The following is a 9,195-nucleotide window of genomic DNA, read 5'->3' on the forward strand; positions in this document are numbered from 1 at the left end:
TGTGTGTGTGTGTGTGTGTGTGTGTGTGTGTGTGTGTGTGTGAGTGTGTGTGTGTGTGTGTGTGTGTTTCAGTTACCTCACTCCAGTGCTATTCAACATGGTTTCTCTAAAGTACTAAAGAAAGTGTCTTTTACCTCTCACTGAGACCACAGCACTTCAAGCCACCAAAGTTCTCAAAGATGCAGGGAGTATGTCCTGGTCATTCCCCAAGTGTTGCATTAAAGAAGTGGCTCACAACTAGTCCTGGCCCCCATCCTTGAGCATTTGGCCCTGTTTACTAATATTTCCAGTTGCCACAAGCTGAGAAATTCGAGATGCCAGCATCTGGTGGGTAGCTAGGGATGCAGTGTACACAAGTAATCCTCACAGCACAGAATGGTCTTGTCCTAAACTTACATAATATTAAGTTGATACTCTGACATTTAAGGAATTTTTGCTCATCTTGCTTTTCTTCAAGGTCTGAAATAAAAGAGGAAGAAAATGCTGCACTTTTAATGAATTCAGTGTCCTGAGATCTTACATCCCGTATGGATCCAGGCATTAGAGAGAACAGGGGTACCGCCGAGCTGGGCAAAGTGCAAGTCTAGGGAGGTCTTCTCAGCTCCAACAGCTGCCTTAACTCTAAGATGAGACAACTTTGACAAAAGCAGAGGACCACAAAGTTACAAGGATGTTTAGTTTGTGATAAAAATCATTTTGCAGATTAAAGTCTTTCTTCCTGCCCATAAAATGGTATGTTCTTTAAATAACTAAGAAACTGGCTGCATTTAACTGTGTTGCGAGGAGTGGGGGCAAGATTGTTGCCCATAGCCATGCTGCGTTAAATCTGTCCTTATCCTTATTCACAACTGTGTCCAAGCTGTAGGTCCTGATAGCTCTCATCTTTCCTCTCCTGTATTTTAGAACTGGCCGGTTTTTTAAATGTGCTGTCTGCATAGATGGATTCACGGCAGCTGTTTTATAGAGCCAAGTTCTTCTGTCTTTGGTCTCCATTTTCTCATTCTCTTACTGGGGCAAGGATGACGACTGAGCACCAGTGCTTTCTTCTTCCCACATGCAAGTACAGTGAATAAGAGTGAGACTCCTTTCCAAGACCCTCAGCAACGGCTCCATGGGTTCCATCAGCTTGGAATCATGTGCTGAGGCTAGAGAATGCTAAGAGACAATGGGGCTGTCACTGTGACCTAGGTATGTCATAGCCCTGAGCTGGAATGAAACATCTGGTAGATGTGTGCCTGCAGAGGGTAGTTGGGGTGAGACAGTTAAAAGGAAAGAATATGGTGCCTAGAATAATAAATAGAGCTTAAAACACTCGCGCACACACACATACACACATTCACGGTCCTTGCTGCTAGAAAATATGGAGTTTCCAGCTCAAAAGACTTACCATAGGTCTCTCCCCAGCACTGGAGTCAGCTGGCTGCCTAACTCAGACATTGTTATGAGCCTCTTCACCTCCCTTCTCAGCCACACATAGAAGCTCCTGTTATGGAGGGATAAAAAAAATCAATTACCTACTATCTTAGACTATTGGAAGGACTGTGCCAATACACATAGTGATTGTGACATTAGAACAAACCAATTCCATCCAGTCTCTGCAGTTTAGAAGTATCTGCACTGGCTCCAACCCACCCAAACAGCTGTGCCAGCCGTCTTTCGGAAGCCCGTGTCTAAATTTATCGCAATCTCCATTGTCACAGGTCAGTGTGGGAAATCTTCTGAGGTCAGTGATTGCGGTAATTGACTTGAAAACGTCTCTGTTAAATGACATAATTGGTTTTAATTATGTAATTATGCCACTTAAAGTGTGGGGGTGAAAGGTTACTCTTATATTTAGCAGTGAGCTCCCCCCAGATGAAGCCAGGGCGTTTAAACCTGTGGGTCTTCAAAGTCCTTTGCTTTTTCTTTTTTTCTAGAGGAAAGCTGGAGTGGGCTTGCCTTGGCACTGGTGGCTTAGGGGTGATTATCGTGCGTGAGGTAGTGCCAGCTCTGCGCCTGTGTATAGGAGCCTTTGTAAGGGAATGGCAAGAGCTTCCGTAAGACCTCCTTGCGATCTGAAGTTAATGAGCAGTGGGGACTCAACTGTCAGCAATTGAATCTGATTGGGCAGGGTAATTATATGATTGCCCCTGGTGTTTGCACATGCACAGGGATATTTTTATTGGAAAAAACCTAATTGCTTACTTACTTAGTGGAGGGCAAACCTAAACAAATTTGTGTTGTCATAGGTTAAAAAGACATCCTTTCTTTGTCTCTAAAGTAGCTGCCTGCTCCCCTTCTTAGAAGTGAGGGTTTTGTTTCTTCCTGGGTTCAATCAGGGATGTTTGCGAGCCCTGTATTTTATGATAATATTAGAACAGAAAGGCAAGCCGCTTTGGGCTATTTGCTTCTCGATTGGTGGCCATGGGCTAGCTGCCTTTTCTTAAACGACACCTTACAATGGTTTCTTTCATAAGGCACAAGCAGCTAGAACCCTAGAGCAACCATAGCAGCTAGAACCATAGGGCAGCATTCAAGCTTTTCTTTTGGTTTGGTTTAGTTTGTTCCCCAATATGGGAACAAACTGACAACACTGGCTTCATCAGCTCTCTGGTTTCTTTTAATTGCCTAAAGGCATGTGGGAGGTATTACGCCAGTGATGAGCTTATAGAGATGAGAAACACCAAGGTTAGCATCAAGGTTAGGAGGCATGAAATGACTTGGGAGGAAGAGTGTGCACAGTAGGAGAGCCAAAGGGATGGGACCCTCAGTGCTTTTGAGTCAGACCTTTAAACTCAACAACCTCAAATGAAGCTTACTCCTTTAGGTGAGCTTTATAACAGACTCCATTCCACGGGTTTCTTCTCACCTCTTATAGAAACAGTAACTTCCTAAGACATTTCCTTTGGTGAGATCCTACCAGAGGTAGAAATGTAACTGGCTAATGGGGAGCATCTCAGTGTGAGGGTAGCAGATGCCAAATCTGGGTGCTCCAGATTGATGTAGACTTATGGGATGGAGAATGAAGGAGAAGAAAGGTGTTTCTGGCCCTTGCTTCCCTGACTTTTGTTCATCTCAGGAGCAATGCTCATGCTGAGCCACCCCAATCCTTTTAAGTTTCGGGTCTGATATAAAATGTTATTTCTGGGATGGGAAAGCTCCCCAGACTATTTACACACCTCTCTTGTTTCTGGACTGGCTGCCTTTGTGCTATAGGTTCTCAACTCTATTGTCCTGCAATCTCCCCAGTACCCCAGAAGCCCCACTAGGGCAGGGCCCCTGTGTGTATCCCACACCCCTCTTTCCACCCAGAGGCTGGCACAGTGCTTGAGTGTGTGGAGTGAAGAAGTGAGAGGAAGGATGCTTGTTGGGTGTCCTGGGGAGTTGTGTGTGCTGCCTGCTGGTTCCCAGCCCAAGCTGTTAATACTGCTCTCTTGTTGCTTACAATTTTCATTGCCCTAGATGATCCAGCTCTGTCGGAGGCACGTGTAGGCACAGCCAAATCTCATGCTGTACATTGATCACCTGTCCAACCTTTGCCTAGAGTGGGAGCCCCCAGTTCCTTCAAGAGATCCAACTTTACCTGTCTGTAAAGAAGAAGAGGAGGAGGGAGACAGCAGGGAGGATCCGGTGGCATTGTGACATCGGAGCGGGTCCAGTGTTCACTTTTACCCTTTTGGAGGTGGGTAACTGTGATTAATGTGGAGTACCGGGATTAAGAGAGAGGGAGTAATGTCTTTGGATTTGGGGACTGATTTGTACTTTCTTTTTTTTTTTTTTGGCTGAAGTATAGGGATTATACTCTATTTTTGTATTTAATTCATAGTCAGACTGTTCAAAATTCCCACCAGCCTGGACTGTGGATCCAAGCTGCATACCATTTCTGCATCTGGCTATGTGGATGGGGGAGGGGCAGGGGTAGTCACTTCCTGGTGCTACATTGACTATTTTCTCGCCAAGACCCTTTTTGTTTCAACCTTTCATCCCCCATCCCAAGTGACATCACTACAGAGAGCTCCTGAGTTCCTATTAAGTAGATGTAATTTCACTCAAGAACACCCCTCTTGGTTTAAATGCAGCCTTGCCCAAGCCTGAAACATGTGTAACCAGCTTCTTCCTTGGGAAAAGAAAAACAAAACATGAACCCATGATACTTTGAGCCTCAGACTACTGAACCCCTAAACTCCAAACTGTCCCTGAGTGTCAAATGCTCATTTTTGACTGGCCTACAATACCAATTTCTGGGTAGATCTATCCTTTACATGTGGGACCCACAGCTCCACCGTACAGAAGAGAGTAAAGCCACAAAGGCTGCAGGTCCTTGGCTGTGGTTTCTTGGGTGGTTTCAGAGGCTGCACCCGACTTTTCCCTGGAGTACTTGGCTATGTTTCTTTAATGTCCTCATGGTCAAAGTCTCATTTACTTTGCACGCTTGAGAGTGTGTTTCCTAGTGAGATAAATCCCCGAGTTTGGAGTCTCAATGGTCCTTCTAGGAAAACCATTGGCGATCTACTTTGTTGGCTAGTTTGTGTATGGCACAAACATCATGCACTTTGAGTCAAATAGCATGGGCTGTGATGGTCTTTTTTCCCGGAGGTCTCAGGAAAGTTTAACTTGACCGTTAGTTATGGACTAGTACCAAGGGATGGATCAGCAACTGATACCCCCTCTAGATTGATGTCAGTTAATAACGCCTACACATGCAAATCACATGCCTTTGCAAACATATATAAATGGCATTTAGTATATACTGAAACTAGGCAGTGCAGTCTCCAAAGTGTCTTGTCTCCTCTCATCACTATGATGTTTCCTTCAGAATGCTTCTGAGTGGGGCATGTTAGCTCCTTTGCTGTTACCCTCATAGAATTTGACAGAGAATAATTTAGAAAAGAAGAGGAATAGCTAGAGTCAGTTGTTACTGTTCTAGGTCACACCCAAACCACTGCTTAGCTCCACTGTTCTGTCTTACACAGTATTCACGTCCCTCCACTGGCCAATAGATTCAATAGATTTGACACGATGAAATGCCTTGGACCATCAGTCTGTGTCCTTTTATCACATGGGAATGCCTCAGATACATAAATCTTCAGACTCACCTGAATCTAGTGGTTCTGGAACTCTCTGGGGCCCAGCAACCTGAATTTGGAGGTGTCTTTGGTGCTCAGATGTACACAACACTCTCAAAGCCATTGGTTCTACCAGTGTGTGTTGTAAGGACATTGAAGGGACATAACCAAGTCCTATTCCCCAAGAACTTGATATCCATCAAGGGCATACATTCATCAGTCAGATAAGCAGAGCAATCTTCACATCATGTAAATTATATCATGGGCTCATTCCCTAAACCCCTCTAGGTGGTTTCCTTTTGTTCTTATCATGAGTATAAAGGTTTGCTTGTTCTTCAGGGCCTGACGTGCTCTGCCACCTCCCTTCCATCTGTTTCTCATACCAATGCTCTCAGTATCATCTCAGCCTTCTTCATGAGCCCCTGAAGCACTTGTCTATGTGTGGTACAGCAGCAGTGGCATAGAAGGGAGGAGGGAATTAGAGAATAGGAAAGCACTAGCAATGGCCTTTACCTCGTTTTCATGAAGTAGAGCATGCCCAATCCCTTTGTCTCCATGGGTTGATACATTCATACACAAATATAGAGATAGACAGACGCACTAATAGGATGGTATGAAGGTTGGCTTTATTAGCCTCATTGAGGCTAATTTTCAAGTCATTAAGAACATAGGAAGCATAGTGTAGTCCTTAGTCTTGTGAGTTTTATTGGCTTCATGTGTATCTCATGAGTGTGTTGGCTAAGTAGGGGTGGTAGGAACTGAGTAAATGGGCAGATCTCACTTTGACATTGTGCCACACTGTCACATGGATGGAGCTGATGAAGGATTCTTGACATTTAAATTAATTTCAGTAAAAATGATGACCAACACATCTGCTTAGAATTTGCTTCTTAAAAACCTATGAATGTGGATCCTCACAGCATTAAGGGAGCATGGACTTTGGGAATTAAAGAGACAGTTGGGTTTTTATAGGATGTAAAAATATCACAACTCAGGATTCTTTTTAAAGGAGAAAACCTAACATTTGACTTGCCTTTTAAAAGCAGATTGGACTTCAAGCTTGAAATTGAATTGTGGCTCTTGAAGCTCTAGACCTTCCTTTGGGATCTGAGAATAAGAACCATGGGTTTGGGTGTCGTCTCTGCTATGTATCCATAGTAACAGGCTATTGCCCTATGAGTGTAGCATCCCTGGTTTTGCACATCATGTGCTCATCTGGTCTCTCCTTATTTGTGATCTTCTACAAAAGACCAAAGAATCAGTTTAAGCTGCAAAGAAAGAGAATGAGCCATGGTCTTAGGGAAAGTTTTGCTTTGAGTACCCCCAGAATTCCCTCCCTGGGATGGTGAAGAGAGTCTCTTAAATACCTTAAGATCTACCATCCTCAATAGAGGTGGGGGAGAGGCTCACTACTGCTCAAGTAAAGCCAGTCCATTCCTCTGAGTTGTAATCCCATATGGGTAAAGCAGACATGCCATGACTCTATTGTCTGAGAACTCAGGCTGATCCTGAGCAGCTTTCTCTATATAGTGGTTGCTTTTCTGTTGCTGTGATAAGACAGTGTCCAGGACAACTTATAGAAGGAAGAGTTTATTTTAGCTGATAGCTCCAAATGAATAGGAGTCAGTCATGGCAGGAAGGCGTATCAGCACATGGCAGGCATGGCAGCAGGAACAAGGAGCTGAGAGCTGACATCTTATAATGCAAGCCCAAAGCCAAAAGAGAACTGGAAGTAGTATGAGGCTTTTGATCTCAAAGCCCAGCCCCAGTGACATACTTCCTCCAATGAGACTGTACCTTCCCTAAACAGTACCACCAGCTAGAAACAGAATGTTCATATAGGTGAGCCTATGGACGGACACTCAGTCAAACTATTGCACTTCAGTAGCCAAGTGAAATGAACCCAAATCATGTCAGGTGAAAGCTGAACTCTAATGGGTAGCGGGAACAGATGCTAGCATAGCCTTCTATGTGACGAGTAGCACTTCCAGGCCTGCTGTTCCCCAAAGACCAGAATCTGTATTTCTCAAAGCCACCTGTTATTTCCTTAGTAGATCCTTATGAATGTTTTTCTTTATTGCTTTATGCCAAGTTATTTCTAGTGCTTGTCTCTTTTCCATATGCCTAGTATTCCCTAGGCCCATGTGTTTCCCATCTACATGCACTTATCTCTGCTTTGCTCAGTTTGGGCCTTGTCTGCTGGAGCATCTCTTATCTTCTGGTTCTTGGTATCTAATTCCTGTATCCATTCATCATCTAGGAGAGCTAGATTACATCTCCATCTTCTAGAATAAATTTACAAATTTACAACTGCTGTCACTGATGACCCCTTCTTCAATATTTTCTACTGATTTAGCTGGTCACTGCTTTTAATACTGGCTGTGGTCCCACCACTGCCTTTTTTTTAAACATTTTTTATTAATTAGGTATTTTCTTCATTTGCATTTTCAAAGTTACCCCAAAAGTCCCCAAAACCCTCCCCCCACTTCCCGCCCCCAACCCCCACTTTGTGGCCCTGGCATTCCCCTGTACTGAGGCATATAAAGTTTGAAAGTCCAATGGGCCTCTCTTTCCACTGATGGTCGACTGGGTCATCTTCTGATACATATGCAGCTAGAGACACAAGCTCTGGGAGGTACTGGTTAGTTCATATTGTTGTTCCACCTATAGGGTTGCAGACCCCTTTAGCTCCTTGGGTACTTTCTCTAGCTCCTCCCTGTGATCCATCCAATAGCTGACTGTGAGCATCCACTTCTGTGTTTGCTAGGCCCAGGCATAGCTTCGCAAAAGACAGATATATCAGGGTCCTTTCAGCAAAATCTTGCTAGTGTGTGCAATGGTGTCAGCATTTGGGGACTGATTATGGGATGGATTCCTGGGTATGGCAGTCTCTAGATGGTCCATCCTTTTGTCTCAGCTCCAAAATTTGTCTCTGTAACTCCTTCCATGGGTGATTTGTTCCCAATTCTAAGAAGGGACAAAGTATCCACACTTTGGTCTTCGTTCTTCTTGAGTTTCATGTGTTTTGCAGATTGTATCTTGTATCTTGGGTAGTCTAAGTTTCTGGGATAATATCGATTTATCAGTGAGTACATATCATGTGAGTCCTTTTGTGATTGGGTTACCTCACTCAGGATGATGCCTTCCAGGTCCATCCATTTGCCGAGGAATTTCATAAATTCATTCGTTTTAATAGCTGAGTAGTACTCCATTGTATAAATGTACCACATTTTCTGTATACATTCCTCTGTTGAGGTGCATCTGGGTTCTTTCCTGCTTCTGTCTATTACAAATAAGGCTGCTATGAACATAATTGAGCATGTATCCTTCTTACAGGTTGGAACATCTTCTGGATATATGCCCAGGAGAGATATTGCTGGATCCTCTGGTAGTACTATGTCCAATTTTCTGAGGAACCACCAGACTGATTTCCAGAGAGGTTGTACAAGCTTGCAATTCCACCAAAAATGGAGGAGTGTTCCTTTTTCTCCACATCCTCGCCACATCTGCTGTCACCTGAATTTTTGATCTTAGCCATTCTGACTGGTGTGAGGTGGAATCTCCGGGTTGTTTTGATTTACATTTCCCTGATGATTAAGGATGCTGAACATTTTTTTCAGGTGCTTCTCAGCCATTCAGTATTCCTCAGGTGAGAATTCTTTGTTTAGCTCCGAGTCCCATTTTTTAATGGGGCTATTTGATTTTCTGGAGTCCACCTTCTCGAGTTCTTTATATATATTGGATATTAGTCCCCTATCTGATTTAGGATAGGTAAAGATCTTTTCCCAATCTGTTGGTAGCCTTTTTGTCTTATTGATGGTGTCTTTTGTCTTATAGAAGCTTTGCAATTTTATGAGGTCCCATTTGTCAATACTCAATCTTACAGCATAAGCCATTGCTGTTCTATTCAGGATTTTTTTCCCCTGTGCCCATATCTTCAAGACTTTTCCCACTTTCTCCTCTATAAGTTTCACTGTCTCTGATTTTATGTGGAGTTCCTTGATCCACTTAGATTTGACCTTAGTACAAGCAGATAGGAATGGATCAATTCACATTCTTCTACATGATAACCACCAGTTGTGCCAGCACCATTTGTTGAAAATGCTGTCTTTTTTCCACTGGATGGTTTTAGTTCCCTTGTCAAATATCA

At 43.5% G+C, this 9,195-nt stretch overlaps 1 protein-coding gene and 1 long non-coding RNA gene across 18 annotated transcripts in view; one reads left to right on the forward strand and one right to left on the reverse strand.

Moving 5' to 3' along the window:
• LOC110309061 overlaps window positions 1–3,487 on the reverse strand; it is a 7,091-nt gene extending 3,604 nt beyond the window's left edge. The window contains exons 1-3 of one of the 2 annotated variants that reach the window (XR_002379649.2): window positions 3,425–3,487; window positions 1,388–1,483; window positions 397–459 (exon numbers count right to left, since the gene is read on the reverse strand). This is a non-coding gene — a long non-coding RNA (uncharacterized LOC110309061). The remainder of the gene's footprint in view (window positions 1–396; window positions 460–1,387; window positions 1,484–3,424) is intronic. The other variant, XR_002379650.2, reaches the window with a different exon arrangement.
• Erc2 (ELKS/RAB6-interacting/CAST family member 2) overlaps window positions 1–9,195 on the forward strand; it is an 846,765-nt gene that overhangs the window by 749,394 nt on the left and 88,176 nt on the right. For 12 of the 16 annotated variants that reach the window (XR_003834802.1, XR_003834790.1, XR_003834798.1 and 9 more), the window contains one exon: window positions 3,442–3,661. The exons of 3 other annotated variants lie outside the window; for them this stretch is intronic. The gene's annotated coding sequence lies outside the window, so the exon portion shown is untranslated. The remainder of the gene's footprint in view (window positions 1–3,441; window positions 3,662–9,195) is intronic. One more of the 16 variants, XR_003834792.1, reaches the window with a different exon arrangement.

This window comes from Mus caroli, chromosome 14 (genome assembly GCF_900094665.2).
Source record: "Mus caroli chromosome 14, CAROLI_EIJ_v1.1, whole genome shotgun sequence".
In the NCBI taxonomy this organism is placed as follows: domain Eukaryota; kingdom Metazoa; phylum Chordata; class Mammalia; order Rodentia; family Muridae; genus Mus; species Mus caroli.